Source organism: Ascaphus truei, chromosome 1 (genome assembly GCF_040206685.1).
Source record: "Ascaphus truei isolate aAscTru1 chromosome 1, aAscTru1.hap1, whole genome shotgun sequence".
Classification (NCBI taxonomy): Eukaryota; Metazoa; Chordata; class Amphibia; order Anura; family Ascaphidae; genus Ascaphus; species Ascaphus truei.
This window is the reverse complement of record NC_134483.1, coordinates 285871911-285892851: the sequence shown is the minus strand read 5'-3', so window position 1 is coordinate 285892851 and position 20941 is coordinate 285871911.

Genomic DNA, 20941 nt, shown 5'->3' with positions numbered 1-20941 from the left:
TTTTCAGCGCTCCTAGACCTTCCTACTGTATAAGAAGTTAGCCAAAAAGTAGCTTCGAAAAACGCTTAGGTTAAGTTTCAGAGTTGCTTCTAATGTACCAAAGCTGGACTTAGACATAATTTCACTCTCACAACATTATGGCTGGTTGGAGACAGTCCGAACCACAAGTACCGGGTCGATGGTTCTAGGCGTATACTGGGGGGACGGGGACGACTCCCATTAACCCCTGACTATACCGGGGATACGCTTATCACAATGCCTTTCTGGTCTGTGCTGAAGCAGGGCATTCTGGCAGCCAAGTGGCTTGACCTTTATTAGTGAGCCTGGTTACCCCCTCTCGGAACCACAGACTTAGAAATCGCCAGCTCATATACAGTGCATAAAATATATTTATATATATACCCTTATACACCATTTTAATAAAAAATATCACAAAATTCTTCTAAGTCCCTCGGGAAGAGTGAAAGACGCGCACGTTCATTTTCAGCGCTCCTAGACCTTCCTATAAGAAGTTAGCTAAAAAGTAGCTTCGAAAAACGCTTAGGTTAAGTTTCAGAGTTGCTTCTAATGTACCAAAGCTGGACTTAGACAGAATTTCACTCTCACAACATTATGGCTGGTTGGAGACTGTCCGAACCACAAGTACCGGGTCGATGGTTCTAGGCGTATACTGGGGGGACGGGGACGACTCCCATTAACCCCTGACTATACCGGGGATACGCTTATCACAATGCCTTTCTGGTCTGTGCTGAAGCAGGGCATTCTGGCAGCCAAGTGGCTTGACCTTTATTAGTGAGCCTGGTTACCCCCTCTCGGAACCACAGACTTAGAAATCGCCAGCTCATATACAGTGCATAAAATATATTTATATATATACCCTTATACACCATTTTAATAAAAAATATCACAAAATTCTTCTAAGTCCCTCGGGAAGAGTGAAAGACGCGCACGTTCATTTTCAGCGCTCCTAGACCTTCCTATAAGAAGTTAGCCAAAAAGTAAGTAGCTTCGAAAAACGCTTAGGTTAAGTTTCAGAGTTGCTTCTAATGTACCAAAGCTGGACTTAGACATAATTTCACTCTCACAACATTATGGCTGGTTGGAGACAGTCCGAACCACAAGTACCGGGTCCATGGTTCTGGGCGTATACTGGGGGGGACGGGGACGACTCCCATTAACCCCTGACTATACCGGGGATTAGCTTATCACAATGCCTTTCTGGTCTGTGCTGAAGCAGGGCATTCTGGCAGCCAAGTGGCTTGACCTTTATTAGTGAGCCTGGTTACCCCCTCTCGGAACCACAGACTTAGAAATCGCCAGCTCATATACAGTGCATAAAATATATTTATATAATATATTTATATATATACCCTTATACACCATTTTAGTAAAAAATATCACAAAATTCTTCTAAGTCCCTCGGGAAGAGTAAAAGACGCGCACGTTCATTTTCAGCGCTCCTAGACCTTCCTATAAGAAGTTAGCTAAAAAGTAGCTTCGAAAAACGCTTAGGTTAAGTTTCAGAGTTGCTTCTAATGTACCAAAGCTGGACTTAGACATAATTTCACTCTCACAACATTATGGCTGGTTGGAGACAGTCCGAACCACAAGTACCGGGTCGATGGTTCTGGGCGTATACTGGGGGGACGGGGACGACTCCCATTAACCCCTGACTATACCGGGGATAAGCTTATCACAATGCCTTTCTGGTCTGTGCTGAAGCAGGGCATTCTGGCAGCCAAGTGGCTTGACCTTTATTAGTGAGCCTGGTTACCCCCTCTCGGAACCACAGACTTAGAAATCGCCAGCTCATATACAGTGCATAAAATATATTTATATAATATATTTATATATATACCCTTATACACCATTTTAATAAAAAATATCACAAAATTCTTCTAAGTCCCTCGGGAAGAGTGAAAGACGCGCACGTTCATTTTCAGCGCTCCTAGACCTTCCTATAAGAAGTTAGCCAAAAAGTAGCTTCGAAAAACGCTTAGGTTAAGTTTCAGAGTTGCTTCTTATGTACCAAAGCTGGACTTAGACATAATTTCACTCTCACAACATTATGGCTGGTTGGAGACAGTCCGAACCACAAGTACCGGGTCCATGGTTCTGGGCGTATACTGGGGGGGACAGGGACGACTCCCATTAACCCCTGACTATACCGGGGATACGCTTATCACAATGCCTTTCTGGTCTGTGCTGAAGCAGGGCATTCTGGCAGCCAAGTGGCCTGACCTTTATTAGTGAGCCTGGTTACCCCCTCTCGGAACCACAGACTTAGAAATCGCCAGCTCATATACAGTGCATAAAATATATTTATATATATACCCTTATACACCATTTTAATAAAAAATATCACAAAATTCTTCTAAGTCCCTCGGGAAGAGTGAAAGACGCGCACGTTCATTTTCAGCGCTCCTAGACCTTCCTACTGTATAAGAAGTTAGCCAAAAAGTAGCTTCGAAAAACGCTTAGGTTAAGTTTCAGAGTTGCTTCTAATGTACCAAAGCTGGACTTAGACATAATTTCACTCTCACAACATTATGGCTGGTTGGAGACAGTCCGAACCACAAGTACCGGGTCGATGGTTCTAGGCGTATACTGGGGGGACGGGGACGACTCCCATTAACCCCTGACTATACCGGGGATACGCTTATCACAATGCCTTTCTGGTCTGTGCTGAAGCAGGGCATTCTGGCAGCCAAGTGGCTTGACCTTTATTAGTGAGCCTGGTTACCCCCTCTCGGAACCACAGACTTAGAAATCGCCAGCTCATATACAGTGCATAAAATATATTTATATATATACCCTTATACTGTACACCATTTTAATAAAAAATATCACAAAATTCTTCTAAGTCCCTCGGGAAGAGTGAAAGACGCGCACGTTCATTTTCAGCGCTCCTAGACCTTCCTATAAGAAGTTAGCTAAAAAGTAGCTTCGAAAAACGCTTAGGTTAAGTTTCAGAGTTGCTTCTAATGTACCAAAGCTGGACTTAGACAGAATTTCACTCTCACAACATTATGGCTGGTTGGAGACTGTCCGAACCACAAGTACCGGGTCGATGGTTCTAGGCGTATACTGGGGGGACGGGGACGACTCCCATTAACCCCTGACTATACCGGGGATACGCTTATCACAATGCCTTTCTGGTCTGTGCTGAAGCAGGGCATTCTGGCAGCCAAGTGGCTTGACCTTTATTAGTGAGCCTGGTTACCCCCTCTCGGAACCACAGACTTAGAAATCGCCAGCTCATATACAGTGCATAAAATATATTTATATATATACCCTTATACACCATTTTAATAAAAAATATCACAAAATTCTTCTACAGTAAGTCCCTCGGGAAGAGTGAAAGACGCGCACGTTCATTTTCAGCGCTCCTAGACCTTCCTATAAGAAGTTAGACAAAAAGTAGCTTCGAAAAACGCTTAGGTTAAGTTTCAGAGTTGCTTCTAATGTACCAAAGCTGGACTTAGAAGGATTTCACTCTCACAACATTATGGCTGGTTGGAGACAGTCCGAAGCACAAGTACCGGGTCCATGTTTCTGGCCGTATACTGGGGGGACGGGGGCGACTCCCATTAACCCCTGACAATACCGGGGATACGCTTATCACAATGCCTTTCTGGTCTGTGCTGAAGCAGGGCATTCTGGAAACCAAGTGGCTTGACCTTTATTAGTGAGCCTGGTTACCCCCTCTCGGAACCACAGACTTAGAAATCGCCAGCTCATATACAGTGCATAAAATATATTTATATATATACCCTTATACACCATTTTAATAAAAAATATCACAAAATTCTTCTAAGTCCCTCGGGAAGAGTGAAAGACGCGCACGTTCATTTTCAGCGCTCCTAGACCTTCCTATAAGAAGTTAGCCAAAAAGTAGCTTCGAAAAACGCTTAGGTTAAGTTTCAGAGTTGCTTCTAATGTACCAAAGCTGGACTTAGACATAATTTCACTCTCACAACATTATGGCTGGTTGGAGACAGTCTGAACCACAAGTACCGGGTCGATGGTTCTAGGCGTATACTGGGGGGACGGGGACGACTCCCATTAACCCCTGACTATACCGGGGATACGCTTATCACAATGCCTTTCTGGTCTGTGCTGAAGCAGGGCATTCTGGCAGCCAAGTGGCTTGACCTTTATTAGTGAGCCTGGTTACCCCCTCTCGGAACCACAGACTTAGAAATCGCCAGCTCATATACAGTGCATAAAATATATTTATATATATACCCTTATACACCATTTTAATAAAAAATATCACAAAATTCTTCTAAGTCCCTCGGGAAGAGTGAAAGACGCGCACGTTCATTTTCAGCGCTCCTAGACCTTCCTATAAGAAGTTAGCCAAAAAGTAGCTTCGAAAAACGCTTAGGTTAAGTTTCAGAGTTGCTTCTAATGTACCAAAGCTGGACTTAGACATAATTTGACTCTCACAACATTATGGCTGGTTGGAGACAGTCCGAACCACAAGTACCGGGTCCATGGTTCTGGGCGTATACTGGGGGGGACGGGGACGACTCCCATTAACCCCTGACTATACCGGGGATACGCTTATCACAATGCCTTTCTGGTCTGTGCTGAAGCAGGGCATTCTGGCAGCCAAGTGGCTTGACCTTTATTAGTGAGCCTGGTTACCCCCTCTCGGAACCACAGACTTAGAAATCGCCAGCTCATATACAGTGCATAAAATATATTTATATATATACCCTTATACACCATTTTAATAAAAAATATCACAAAATTCTTCTACAGTAAGTCCCTCGGGAAGAGTGAAAGACGCGCACGTTCATTTTCAGCGCTCCTAGACCTTCCTATAAGAAGTTAGACAAAAAGTAGCTTCGAAAAACGCTTAGGTTAAGTTTCAGAGTTGCTTCTAATGTACCAAAGCTGGACTTAGAAGGATTTCACTCTCACAACATTATGGCTGGTTGGAGACAGTCCGAAGCACAAGTACCGGGTCCATGTTTCTGGCCGTATACTGGGGGGACGGGGGCGACTCCCATTAACCCCTGACAATACCGGGGATACGCTTATCACAATGCCTTTCTGGTCTGTGCTGAAGCAGGGCATTCTGGAAACCAAGTGGCTTGACCTTTATTAGTGAGCCTGGTTACCCCCTCTCGGAACCACAGACTTAGAAATCGCCAGCTCATATACAGTGCATAAAATATATTTATATATATACCCTTATACACCATTTTAATAAAAAATATCACAAAATTCTTCTAAGTCCCTCGGGAAGAGTGAAAGACGCGCACGTTCATTTTCAGCGCTCCTAGACCTTCCTATAAGAAGTTAGCCAAAAAGTAGCTTCGAAAAACGCTTAGGTTAAGTTTCAGAGTTGCTTCTAATGTACCAAAGCTGGACTTAGACATAATTTCACTCTCACAACATTATGGCTGGTTGGAGACAGTCTGAACCACAAGTACCGGGTCGATGGTTCTAGGCGTATACTGGGGGGACGGGGACGACTCCCATTAACCCCTGACTATACCGGGGATACGCTTATCACAATGCCTTTCTGGTCTGTGCTGAAGCAGGGCATTCTGGCAGCCAAGTGGCTTGACCTTTATTAGTGAGCCTGGTTACCCCCTCTCGGAACCACAGACTTAGAAATCGCCAGCTCATATACAGTGCATAAAATATATTTATATATATACCCTTATACACCATTTTAATAAAAAATATCACAAAATTCTTCTAAGTCCCTCGGGAAGAGTGAAAGACGCGCACGTTCATTTTCAGCGCTCCTAGACCTTCCTATAAGAAGTTAGCCAAAAAGTAGCTTCGAAAAACGCTTAGGTTAAGTTTCAGAGTTGCTTCTAATGTACCAAAGCTGGACTTAGACATAATTTGACTCACACAACATTATGGCTGGTTGGAGACAGTCCGAACCACAAGTACCGGGTCCATGGTTCTGGGCGTATACTGGGGGGGACGGGGGGGACTCCCATTAACCCCTGACTATACCGGGGATACGCTTATCACAATGCCTTTCTGGTCTGTGCTGAAGCAGGGCATTCTGGCAGCCAAGTGGCTTGACCTTTATTAGTGAGCCTGGTTACCCCCTCTCGGAACCACAGACTTAGAAATCGCCAGCTCATATACAGTGCATAAAATATATTTATATATATACCCTTATACACCATTTTAATAAAAAATATCACAAAATTCTTCTAAGTCCCTCGGGAAGAGTGAAAGACGCGCACGTTCATTTTCAGCGCTCCTAGACCTTCCTATAAGAAGTTAGACAAAAAGTAGCTTCGAAAAACGCTTAGGTTAAGTTTCAGAGTTGCTTCTAATGTACCAAAGCTGGACTTAGAAGGATTTCACTCTCACAACATTATGGCTGGTTGGAGACAGTCCGAAGCACAAGTACCGGGTCCATGTTTCTGGCCGTATACTGGGGGGACGGGGGCGACTCCCATTAACCCCTGACTATACCGGGGATACGCTTATCACAATGCCTTTCTGGTCTGTGCTGAAGCAGGGCATTCTGGAAACCAAGTGGCTTGACCTTTATTAGTGAGCCTGGTTACCCCCTCTCGGAACCACAGACTTAGAAATCGCCAGCTCATATACAGTGCATAAAATATATTTATATATATACCCTTATACACCATTTTAATAAAAAATATCACAAAATTTTTCTAAGTCCCTCGGGAAGAGTGAAAGACACGCACGTTCATTGTCAGCGCTCCTAGACCTTCCTATAAGAAGTTAGCCAAAAAGTAGCTTCGAAAAACGCTTAGGTTAAGTTTCAGAGTTGCTTCTAATGTACCAAAGCTGGACTTAGACATAATTTGACTCTCACAACATTATGGCTGGTTGGAGACAGTCCGAACCACAAGTACCGGGTCCATGGTTCTGGGCGTATACTGGGGGGGACGGGGACGACTCCCATTAACCCCTGACTATACCGGGGATACGCTTATCACAATGCCTTTCTGGTCTGTGCTGAAGCAGGGCATTCTGGCAGCCAAGTGGCTTGACCTGTGTTAGTGAGCCTGGTTACCCCCTCTTGGAACCACAGACTTAGAAATCGCCAGCTCATATACAGTGCATAAAATATTTTTATATATATACCCTTATACACCATTTTAATAAAAAATATCACAAAATTCTTCTAAGTCCCTCGGGAAGAGTGAAAGACGCGCACGTTCATTTTCAGCGCTCCTAGACCTTCCTATAAGAAGTTAGCCAAAAAGTAGCTTCGAAAAACGCTTAGGTTAAGTTTCAGAGTTGCTTCTAATGTACCAAAGTTGGACTTAGACATAATTTCACTCTCACAACATTATGGCTGGTTGGAGACAGTCCGAACCACAAGTACTGGGTCGATGGTTCTGGGCGTATACTGGGGGGACGGGGACGACTCCCATTAACCCCTGACTATACCGGGGATACGCTTATCACAATGCCTTTCTGGTCTGTGCTGAAGCAGGGCATTCTGGCAGCCAAGTGGCTTGACCTTTATTAGTGAGCCTGGTTACCCCCTCTCGGAACCACAGACTTAGAAATCGCCAGCTCATATACAGTGCATAAAATATATTTATATATATACCCTTATACACCATTTTAATAAAAAATATCACAAAATTCTTCTAAGTCCCTCGGGAAGAGTGAAAGACGCGCACGTTCATTTTCAGCGCTCCTAGACCTTCCTATAAGAAGTTAGCCAAAAAGTAGCTTCGAAAAACGCTTAGGTTAAGTTTCAGAGTTGCTTCTAATGTACCAAAGCTGGACTTAGACATAATTTGACTCTCACAACATTATGGCTGGTTGGAGACAGTCCGAACCACAAGTACCGGGTCCATGGTTCTGGGCGTATACTGGGGGGGACGGGGACGACTCCCATTAACCCCTGACTATACCGGGGATACGCTTATCACAATGCCTTTCTGGTCTGTGCTGAAGCAGGGCATTCTGGCAGCCAAGTGGCTTGACCTTTATTAGTGAGCCTGGTTACCCCCTCTCGGAACCACAGACTTAGAAATCGCCAGCTCATATACAGTGCATAAAATATATTTATATATATACCCTTATACACCATTTTAATAAAAAATATCACAAAATTCTTCTAAGTCCCTCGGGAAGAGTGAAAGACGCGCACGTTCATTTTCAGCGCTCCTAGACCTTCCTATAAGAAGTTAGACAAAAAGTAGCTTCGAAAAACGCTTAGGTTAAGTTTCAGAGTTGCTTCTAATGTACCAAAGCTGGACTTAGAAGGATTTCACTCTCACAACATTATGGCTGGTTGGAGACAGTCCGAAGCACAAGTACCGGGTCCATGTTTCTGGCCGTATACTGGGGGGACGGGGGCGACTCCCATTAACCCCTGACTATACCGGGGATACGCTTATCACAATGCCTTTCTGGTCTGTGCTGAAGCAGGGCATTCTGGAAACCAAGTGGCTTGACCTTTATTAGTGAGCCTGGTTACCCCCTCTCGGAACCACAGACTTAGAAATCGCCAGCTCATATACAGTGCATAAAATATATTTATATATATACCCTTATACACCATTTTAATAAAAAATATCACAAAATTTTTCTAAGTCCCTCGGGAAGAGTGAAAGACACGCACGTTCATTGTCAGCGCTCCTAGACCTTCCTATAAGAAGTTAGCCAAAAAGTAGCTTCGAAAAACGCTTAGGTTAAGTTTCAGAGTTGCTTCTAATGTACCAAAGCTGGACTTAGACATAATTTGACTCTCACAACATTATGGCTGGTTGGAGACAGTCCGAACCACAAGTACCGGGTCCATGGTTCTGGGCGTATACTGGGGGGGACGGGGACGACTCCCATTAACCCCTGACTATACCGGGGATACGCTTATCACAATGCCTTTCTGGTCTGTGCTGAAGCAGGGCATTCTGGCAGCCAAGTGGCTTGACCTGTGTTAGTGAGCCTGGTTACCCCCTCTTGGAACCACAGACTTAGAAATCGCCAGCTCATATACAGTGCATAAAATATTTTTATATATATACCCTTATACACCATTTTAATAAAAAATATCACAAAATTCTTCTAAGTCCCTCGGGAAGAGTGAAAGACGCGCACGTTCATTTTCAGCGCTCCTAGACCTTCCTATAAGAAGTTAGCCAAAAAGTAGCTTCGAAAAACGCTTAGGTTAAGTTTCAGAGTTGCTTCTAATGTACCAAAGTTGGACTTAGACATAATTTCACTCTCACAACATTATGGCTGGTTGGAGACAGTCCGAACCACAAGTACTGGGTCGATGGTTCTGGGCGTATACTGGGGGGACGGGGACGACTCCCATTAACCCCTGACTATACCGGGGATACGCTTATCACAATGCCTTTCTGGTCTGTGCTGAAGCAGGGCATTCTGGCAGCCAAGTGGCTTGACCTTTATTAGTGAGCCTGGTTACCCCCTCTCGGAACCACAGACTTAGAAATCGCCAGCTCATATACAGTGCATAAAATATATTTATATATATACCCTTATACACCATTTTAATAAAAAATATCACAAAATTCTTCTAAGTCCCTCGGGAAGAGTGAAAGACGCGCACGTTCATTTTCAGCGCTCCTAGACCTTCCTATAAGAAGTTAGCCAAAAAGTAGCTTCGAAAAACGCTTAGGTTAAGTTTCAGAGTTGCTTCTAATGTACCAAAGCTGGACTTAGACATAATTTGACTCTCACAACATTATGGCTGGTTGGAGACAGTCCGAACCACAAGTACCGGGTCCATGGTTCTGGGCGTATACTGGGGGGGACGGGGACGACTCCCATTAACCCCTGACTATACCGGGGATACGCTTATCACAATGCCTTTCTGGTCTGTGCTGAAGCAGGGCATTCTGGCAGCCAAGTGGCTTGACCTTTATTAGTGAGCCTGGTTACCCCCTCTCGGAACCACAGACTTAGAAATCGCCAGCTCATATACAGTGCATAAAATATATTTATATATATACCCTTATACACCATTTTAATAAAAAATATCACAAAATTCTTCTACAGTAAGTCCCTCGGGAAGAGTGAAAGACGCGCACGTTCATTTTCAGCGCTCCTAGACCTTCCTATAAGAAGTTAGACAAAAAGTAGCTTCGAAAAACGCTTAGGTTAAGTTTCAGAGTTGCTTCTAATGTACCAAAGCTGGACTTAGAAGGATTTCACTCTCACAACATTATGGCTGGTTGGAGACAGTCCGAAGCACAAGTACCGGGTCCATGTTTCTGGCCGTATACTGGGTGGACGGGGGCGACTCCCATTAACCCCTGACTATACCGGGGATACGCTTATCACAATGCCTTTCTGGTCTGTGCTGAAGCAGGGCATTCTGGAAACCAAGTGGCTTGACCTTTATTAGTGAGCCTGGTTACCCCCTCTCGGAACCACAGACTTAGAAATCGCCAGCTCATATACAGTGCATAAAATATATTTATATATATACCCTTATACACCATTTTAATAAAAAATATCACAAAATTCTTCTAAGTCCCTCGGGAAGAGTGAAAGACGCGCACGTTCATTTTCAGCGCTCCTAGACCTTCCTATAAGAAGTTAGCCAAAAAGTAGCTGCGAAAAACGCTTAGGTTAAGTTTCAGAGTTGCTTCTAATGTACCAAAGCTGGACTTAGACATAATTTGACTCTCACAACATTATGGCTGGTTGGAGACAGTCCGAACCACAAGTACCGGGTCCATGGTTCTGGGCGTATACTGGGGGGGACGGGGACGACTCCCATTAACCCCTGACTATACCGGGGATACGCTTATCACAATGCCTTTCTGGTCTGTGCTGAAGCAGGGCATTCTGGCAGCCAAGTGGCTTGACCTTTATTAGTGAGCCTGGTTACCCCCTCTCGGAACCACAGACTTAGAAATCGCCAGCTCATATACAGTGCATAAAATATATTTATATATATACCCTTATACACCATTTTAATAAAAAATATCACAAAATTCTTCTAAGTCCCTCGGGAAGAGTGAAAGACGCGCACGTTCATTTTCAGCGCTCCTAGACCTTCCTATAAGAAGTTAGACAAAAAGTAGCTTCGAAAAACGCTTAGGTTAAGTTTCAGAGTTGCTTCTAATGTACCAAAGCTGGACTTAGAAGGATTTCACTCTCACAACATTATGGCTGGTTGGAGACAGTCCGAAGCACAAGTACCGGGTCCATGTTTCTGGCCGTATACTGGGGGGACGGGGGCGACTCCCATTAACCCCTGACTATACCGGGGATACGCTTATCATAATGCCTTTCTGGTCTGTGCTGAAGCAGGGCATTCTGGAAACCAAGTGGCTTGACCTTTATTAGTGAGCCTGGTTACCCCCTCTCGGAACCACAGACTTAGAAATCGCCAGCTCATATACAGTGCATAAAATATATTTATATATATACCCTTATACACCATTTTAATAAAAAATATCACAAAATTCTTCTAAGTCCCTCGGGAAGAGTGAAAGACACGCACGTTCATTTTCAGCGCTCCTAGACCTTCCTATAAGAAGTTAGCCAAAAAGTAGCTTCGAAAAACGCTTAGGTCAAGTTTCAGAGTTGCTTCTAATGTACCAAAGCTGTACTTAGACATAATTTGACTCTCACAACATTATGGCAGGTTGGAGACAGTCCGAACCACAAGTACCGGGTCCATGGTTCTGGGCGTATACTGGGGGGGACGGGGACGACTCCCATTAACCCCTGACTATACCGGGGATACGCTTATCACAATGCCTTTCTGGTCTGTGCTGAAGCAGGGCATTCTGGCAGCCAAGTGGCTTGACCTTTATTAGTGAGCCTGGTTACCCCCTCTCGGAACCACAGACTTAGAAATCGCCAGCTCATATACAGTGCATAAAATATATTTATATATATACCCTTATACACCATTTTAATAAAAAATATCACAAAATTCTTCTAAGTCCCTCGGGAAGAGTGAAAGACGCGCACGTTCATTTTCAGCGCTCCTAGACCTTCCTATAAGAAGTTAGCCAAAAAGTAGCTTCGAAAAACGCTTAGGTTAAGTTTCAGAGTTGCTTCTAATGTACCAAAGCTGGACTTAGACATAATTTCACTCTCACAACATTATGGCTGGTTGGAGACAGTCCGAACCACAAGTACCGGGTCGATGGTTCTGGGCGTATACTGGGGGGACGGGGACGACTCCCATTAACCCCTGACTATACCGGGGATAAGCTTATCACAATGCCTTTCTGGTCTGTGCTGAAGCAGGGCATTCTGGCAGCCAAGTGGCTTGACCTTTATTAGTGAGCCTGGTTACCCCCTCTCGGAACCACAGACTTAGAAATCGCCAGCTCATATACAGTGCATAAAATATATTTATATAATATATTTATATATATACCCTTATACACCATTTTAATAAAAAATATCACAACATTCTTCTAAGTCCCTCGGGAAGAGTGAAAGACGCGCACGTTCATTTTCAGCGCTCCTAGACCTTCCTATAAGAAGTTAGCCAAAAAGTAGCTTCGAAAAACGCTTACTGTAGGTTAAGTTTCAGAGTTGCTTCTAATGTACCAAAGCTGGACTTAGACATAATTTCACTCTCACAACATTATGGCTGGTTGGAGACATTCCGAAGCACAAGTACCGGGTCCATGTTTCTGGCCGTATACTGGGGGGACGGGGGCGACTCCCATTAACCCCTGACTATACCGGGGATACGCTTATCACAATGCCTTTCTGGTCTGTGCTGAAGCAGGGCATTCTGGAAACCAAGTGGCTTGACCTTTGTTAGTGAGCCTGGTTACCCCCTCTCGGAACCACAGACTTAGAAATCGCCAGCTCATATACAGTGCATAATATATATTTATATAATATATTTATATATATACCCTTATACACCATTTTAATAAAAAATATCACAAAATTCTTCTAAGTCCCTCGGGAAGAGTGAAAGACGCGCACGTTCATTTTCAGCGCTCCCAGACCTTCCTATAAGAAGTTAGCCAAAAAGTAGCTTCGAAAAACGCTTAGGTTAAGTTTCAGAGTTGCTTCTAATGTACCAAAGCTGGACTTAGACATAATTTCACTCTCACAACATTATGGCTGGTTGGAGACAGTCCGAAGCACAAGTACCGGGTCCATGGTTCTGGCCGTATACTGGGGGGACGGGGGCGACTCCCATTAACCCCTGACTATACCGAGGATACGCTTATCACAATGCCTTTCTGGTCTGTGCTGAAGCAGGGCATTCTGGAAACCAAGTGGCTTGACCTTTATTAGTGAGCCTGGTTACCCCCTCTCGGAACCACAGACTTAGAAATCGCCAGCTCATATACAGTGCATAAAATATATTTATATATATACCCTTATACACCATTTTAATAAAAAATATCACAAAATTCTTCTAAGTCCCTCGGGAAGAGTGGAAGACGCGCACGTTCATTTTCAGAGCTCCTAGACCTTCCTATAAGAAGTTAGACAAAAAGTAGCTTCGAAAAACGCTTAGGTTAAGTTTCAGAGTTGCTTCTAATGTACCAAAGCTGGACTTAGACATAATTTCTCTCTCACAACATTATGGCTGGTTGGAGACAGTCCGAAGCACAAGTACCGGGTCCATGTTTCTGGCCGTATACTGGGGGGACGGGGGCGACTCCCATTAACCCCTGACTATACCGGGGATACGCTTATCACAATGCCTTTCTGGTCTGTGCTGAAGCAGGGCATTCTGGCAGCCAAGTGGCTTGACCTTTGTTAGTGAGCCTGGTTACCCCCTCTCGGAACCACAGACTTAGAAATCGCCAGCTCATATACAGTGCATAAAATATATTTATATATATACCCTTATACACCATTTTAATAAAAAATATCACAAAATTCTTCTAAGTCCCTCGGGAAGAGTGAAAGACGCGCACGTTCATTTTCAGCGCTCCTAGACCTTCCTATAAGAAGTTAGCCAAAAAGTAGCTTCGAAAAACGCTTAGGTTAAGTTTCAGAGTTGCTTCTAATGTACCAAAGCTGGACTTAGACATAATTTCACTCTCACAACATTATGGCTGGTTGGAGACAGTCCGAACCACAAGTACCGGGTCCATGGTTCTGGGCGTATACTGGGGGGGACGGGGACGACTCCCATTAACCCCTGACTATACCGGGGATACGCTTATCACAATGCCTTTCTGGTCTGTGCTGAAGCAGGGCATTCTGGCAGCCAAGTGGCTTGACCTTTATTAGTGAGCCTGGTTACCCCCTCTCGGAACCACAGACTTAGAAATCGCCAGCTCATATACAGTGCATAAAATATATTTATATAATATATTTATATATATACCCTTATACACCATTTTAATAAAAAATATCACAAAATTCTTCTAAGTCCCTCGGGAAGAGTGAAAGACGCGCACGTTCATTTTCAGCGCTCCCAGACCTTCCTATAAGAAGTTAGCCAAAAAGTAGCTTCGAAAAACGCTTAGGTTAAGTTTCAGAGTTGCTTCTAATGTACCAAAGCTGGACTTAGACATAATTTCACTCTCACAACATTATGGCTGGTTGGAGACAGTCCGAACCACAAGTACCGGGTCGATGGTTCTGGGCGTATACTGGGGGGACGGGGACGACTCCCATTAACCCCTGACTATACCGGGGATTAGCTTATCACAATGCCTTTCTGGTCTGTGCTGAAGCAGGGCATTCTGGCAGCCAAGTGGCTTGACCTTTATTAGTGAGCCTGGTTACCCCCTCTCGGAACCACAGACTTAGAAATCGCCAGCTCATATACAGTGCATAAAATATATTTATATAATATATTTATATATATACCCTTATACACCATTTTAATAAAAAATATCACAAAATTCTTCTAAGTCCCTCGGGAAGAGTAAAAGACGCGCACGTTCATTTTCAGCGCTCCTAGACCTTCCTATAAGAAGTTAGCTAAAAAGTAGCTTCGAAAAACGCTTAGGTTAAGTTTCAGAGTTGCTTCTAATGTACCAAAGCTGGACTTAGACATAATTTCACTCTCACAACATTATGGCTGGTTGGAGACAGTCCGAACCACAAGTACCGGGTCGATGGTTCTGGGCGTATACTGGGGGGACGGGGACGACTCCCATTAACCCCTGACTATACCGGGGATAAGCTTATCACAATGCCTTTCTGGTCTGTGCTGAAGCAGGGCATTCTGGCAGCCAAGTGGCTTGACCTTTATTAGTGAGCCTGGTTACCCCCTCTCGGAACCACAGACTTAGAAATCGCCAGCTCATATACAGTGCATAAAATATATTTATATAATATATTTATATATATACCCTTATACACCATTTTAATAAAAAATATCACAAAATTCTTCTAAGTCCCTCGGGAAGAGTGAAAGACGCGCACGTTCATTTTCAGCGCTCCTAGACCTTCCTATAAGAAGTTAGCCAAAAAGTAGCTTCGAAAAACGCTTAGGTTAAGTTTCAGAGTTGCTTCTTATGTACCAAAGCTGGACTTAGACATAATTTCACTCTCACAACATTATGGCTGGTTGGAGACAGTCCGAACCACAAGTACCGGGTCCATGGTTCTGGGCGTATACTGGGGGGGACAGGGACGACTCCCATTAACCCCTGACTATACCGGGGATACGCTTATCACAATGCCTTTCTGGTCTGTGCTGAAGCAGGGCATTCTGGCAGCCAAGTGGCTTGACCTTTATTAGTGAGCCTGGTTACCCCCTCTCGGAACCACAGACTTAGAAATCGCCAGCTCATATACAGTGCATAAAATATATTTATATATATACCCTTATACACCATTTTAATAAAAAATATCACAAAATTCTTCTAAGTCCCTCGGGAAGAGTGAAAGACGCGCACGTTCATTTTCAGCGCTCCTAGACCTTCCTACTGTATAAGAAGTTAGCCAAAAAGTAGCTTCGAAAAACGCTTAGGTTAAGTTTCAGAGTTGCTTCTAATGTACCAAAGCTGGACTTAGACATAATTTCACTCTCACAACATTATGGCTGGTTGGAGACAGTCCGAACCACAAGTACCGGGTCGATGGTTCTAGGCGTATACTGGGGGGACGGGGACGACTCCCATTAACCCCTGACTATACCGGGGATACGCTTATCACAATGCCTTTCTGGTCTGTGCTGAAGCAGGGCATTCTGGCAGCCAAGTGGCTTGACCTTTATTAGTGAGCCTGGTTACCCCCTCTCGGAACCACAGACTTAGAAATCGCCAGCTCATATACAGTGCATAAAATATATTTATATATATACCCTTATACACCATTTTAATAAAAAATATCACAAAATTCTTCTAAGTCCCTCGGGAAGAGTGAAAGACGCGCACGTTCATTTTCAGCGCTCCTAGACCTTCCTATAAGAAGTTAGCTAAAAAGTAGCTTCGAAAAACGCTTAGGTTAAGTTTCAGAGTTGCTTCTAATTTACCAAAGCTGGACTTAGACATAATTTCACTCTCACAACATTATGGCTGGTTGGAGACTGTCCGAACCACAAGTACCGGGTCGATGGTTCTAGGCGTATACTGGGGGGACGGGGACGACTCCCATTAACCCCTGACTATACCGGGGATACGCTTATCACAATGCCTTTCTGGTCTGTGCTGAAGCAGGGCATTCTGGCAGCCAAGTGGCTTGACCTTTATTAGTGAGCCTGGTTACCCCCTCTCGGAACCACAGACTTAGAAATCGCCAGCTCATATACAGTGCATAAAATATATTTATATATATACCCTTATACACCATTTTAATAAAAAATATCACAAAATTCTTCTAAGTCCCTCGGGAAGAGTGAAAGACGCGCACGTTCATTTTCAGCGCTCCTAGACCTTCCTATAAGAAGTTAGCCAAAAAGTAGCTTCGAAAAACGCTTAGGTTAAGTTTCAGAGTTGCTTCTAATGTACCAAAGCTGGACTTAGACATAATTTGACTCTCACAACATTATGGCTGGTTGGAGACAGTCCGAACCACAAGTACCGGGTCCATGGTTCTGGGCGTATACTGGGGGGGACGGGGACGACTCCCATTAACCCCTGACTATACCGGGGATACGCTTATCACAATGCCTTTCTGGTCTGTGCTGAAGCAGGGCATTCTGGCAGCCAAGTGGCTTGACCTTTATTAGTGAGCCTGGTTACCCCCTCTCGGAACCACAGACTTAGAAATCGCCAGCTCATATACAGTGCATAAAATATATTAATATATATACCCTTATACACCATTTTAATAAAAAATATCACAAAATTCTTCTACAGTAAGTCCCTCGGGAAGAGTGAAAGACGCGCACGTTCATTTTCAGCGCTCCTAGACCTTCCTATAAGAAGTTAGACAAAAAGTAGCTTCGAAAAACGCTTAGGTTAAGTTTCAGAGTTGCTTCTAATGTACCAAAGCTGGACTTAGAAGGATTTCACTCTCACAACATTATGGCTGGTTGGAGACAGTCCGAAGCACAAGTACCGGGTCCATGTTTCTGGCCGTATACTGGGGGGACGGGGGCGACTCCCATTAACCCCTGACAATACCGGGGATACGCTTATCACAATGCCTTTCTGGTCTGTGCTGAAGCAGGGCATTCTGGAAACCAAGTGGCTTGACCTTTATTAGTGAGCCTGGTTACCCCCTCTCGGAACCACAGACTTAGAAATCGCCAGCTCATATACAGTGCATAAAATATATTTATATATATACCCTTATACACCATTTTAATAAAAAATATCACAAAATTCTTCTAAGTCCCTCGGGAAGAGTGAAAGACGCGCACGTTCATTTTCAGCGCTCCTAGACCTTCCTATAAGAAGTTAGCCAAAAAGTAGCTTCGAAAAACGCTTAGGTTAAGTTTCAGAGTTGCTTCTAATGTACCAAAGCTGGACTTAGACATAATTTCACTCTCACAACATTATGGCTGGTTGGAGACAGTCTGAACCACAAGTACCGGGTCGATGGTTCTAGGCGTATACTGGGGGGACGGGGACGACTCCCATTAACCCCTGACTATACCGGGGATACGCTTATCACAATGCCTTTCTGGTCTGTGCTGAAGCAGGGCATTCTGGCAGCCAAGTGGCTTGACCTTTATTAGTGAGCCTGGTTACCCCCTCTCGGAACCACAGACTTAGAAATCGCCAGCTCATATACAGTGCATAAAATATATTTATATATATACCCTTATACACCATTTTAATAAAAAATATCACAAAATTCTTCTAAGTCCCTCGGGAAGAGTGAAAGACGCGCACGTTCATTTTCAGCGCTCCTAGACCTTCCTATAAGAAGTTAGCCAAAAAGTAGCTTCGAAAAACGCTTAGGTTAAGTTTCAGAGTTGCTTCTAATGTACCAAAGCTGGACTTAGACATAATTTGACTCTCACAACATTATGGCTGGTTGGAGACAGTCCGAACCACAAGTACCGGGTCCATGGTTCTGGGCGTATACTGGGGGGGACGGGGACGACTCCCATTAACCCCTGACTATACCGGGGATACGCTTATCACAATGCCTTTCTGGTCTGTGCTGAAGCAGGGCATTCTGGCAGCCAAGTGGCTTGACCTTTATTAGTGAGCCTGGTTACCCCCTCTCGGAACCACAGACTTAGAAATCGCCAGCTCATATACAGTGCATAAAATATATTTATATATATACCCTTATACACCATTTTAATAAAAAATATCACAAAATTCTTCTACAGTAAGTCCCTCGGGAAGAGTGAAAGACGCGCACGTTCATTTTCAGCGCTCCTAGACCTTCCTATAAGAAGTTAGACAAAAAGTAGCTTCGAAAAACGCTTAGGTTAAGTTTCAGAGTTGCTTCTAATGTACCAAAGCTGGACTTAGAAGGATTTCACTCTCACAACATTATGGCTGGTTGGAGACAGTCCGAAGCACAAGTACCGGGTCCATGTTTCTGGCCGTATACTGGGGGGACGGGGGCGACTCCCATTAACCCCTGACAATACCGGGGATACGCTTATCACAATGCCTTTCTGGTCTGTGCTGAAGCAGGGCATTCTGGAAACCAAGTGGCTTGACCTTTATTAGTGAGCCTGGTTACCCCCTCTCGGAACCACAGACTTAGAAATCGCCAGCTCATATACAGTGCATAAAATATATTTATATATATACCCTTATACACCATTTTAATAAAAAATATCACAAAATTCTTCTAAGTCCCTCGGGAAGAGTGAAAGACGCGCACGTTCATTTTCAGCGCTCCTAGACCTTCCTATAAGAAGTTAGCCAAAAAGTAGCTTCGAAAAACGCTTAGGTTAAGTTTCAGAGTTGCTTCCAATGTACCAAAGCTGGACTTAGACATAATTTCACTCTCACAACATTATGGCTGGTTGGAGACAGTCTGAACCACAAGTACCGGGTCGATGGTTCTAGGCGTATACTGGGGGGACGGGGACGACTCCCATTAACCCCTGACTATACCGGGGATACGCTTATCACAATGCCTTTCTGGTCTGTGCTGAAGCAGGGCATTCTGGCAGCCAAGTGGCTTGACCTTTATTAGTGAGCCTGGTTACCCCCTCTCGGAACCACAGACTTAGAAATCGCCAGCTCATATACAGTGCATAAAATATATTTATATATATACCCTTATACACCATTTTAATAAAAAATATCACAAAATTCTTCTAAGTCCCTCGGGAAGAGTGAAAGACGCGCACGTTCATTTTCAGCGCTCCTAGACCTTCCTATAAGAAGTTAGCCAAAAAGTAGCTTCGAAAAACGCTTAGGTTAAGTTTCAGAGTTGCTTCTTATGTACCAAAGCTGGACTTAGACATAATTTGACTCTCACAACATTATGGCTGGTTGGAGACAGTCCGAACCACAAGTACCGGGTCCATGGTTCTGGGCGTATACTGGGGGGGACGGGGACGACTCCCATTAACCCCTGACTATACCGGGGATACGCTTATCACAATGCCTTTCTGGTCTGTGCTGAAGCAGGGCATTCTGGCAGCCAAGTGGCTTGACCTTTATTAGTGAGCCTGGTTACCCCCTCTCGGAACCACAGACTTAGAAATCGCCAGCTCATATACAGTGCATAAAATATATTTATATATATACCCTTATACACCATTTTAATAAAAAATATCACAAAATTCTTCTAAGTCCCTCGGGAAGAGTGAAAGACGCGCACGTTCATTTTCAGCGCTCCTAGACCTTCCTATAAGAAGTTAGACAAAAAGTAGCTTCGAAAAACGCTTAGGTTAAGTTTCAGAGTTGCTTCTAATGTACCAAAGCTGGACTTAGAAGGATTTCACTCTCACAACATTATGGCTGGTTGGAGACAGTCCGAAGCACAAGTACCGGGTCCATGTTTCTGGCCGTATACTGGGGGGACGGGGGCGACTCCCATTAACCCCTGACTATACCGGGGATACGCTTATCACAATGCCTTTCTGGTCTGTGCTGAAGCAGGGCATTCTGGAAACCAAGTGGCTTGACCTTTATTAGTGAGCCTGGTTACCCCCTCTCGGAACCACAGACTTAGAAATCGCCAGCTCATATACAGTGCATAAAATATATTTATATATATACCCTTATACACCATTTTAATAAAAAATATCACAAAATTCTTCTAAGTCCCTCGGGAAGAGTGAAAGACGCGCACGTTCATTTTCAGCGCTCCTAGACCTTCCTATAAGAAGTTAGCCAAAAAGTAGCTGCGAAAAACGCTTAGGTTAAGTTTCAGAGTTGCTTCTAATGTACCAAAGCTGGACTTAGACATAATTTGACTCTCACAACATTATGGCTGGTTGGAGACAGTCCGAACCACAAGTACCGGGTCCATGGTTCTGGGCGTATACTGGGGGGGACGGGGACGACTCCCATTAACCCCTGACTATACCGGGGATACGCTTATCACAATGCCTTTCTGGTCTGTGCTGAAGCAGGGCATTCTGGCAGCCAAGTGGCTTGACCTTTATTAGTGAGCCTGGTTACCCCCTCTCGGAACCACAGACTTAGAAATCGCCAGCTCA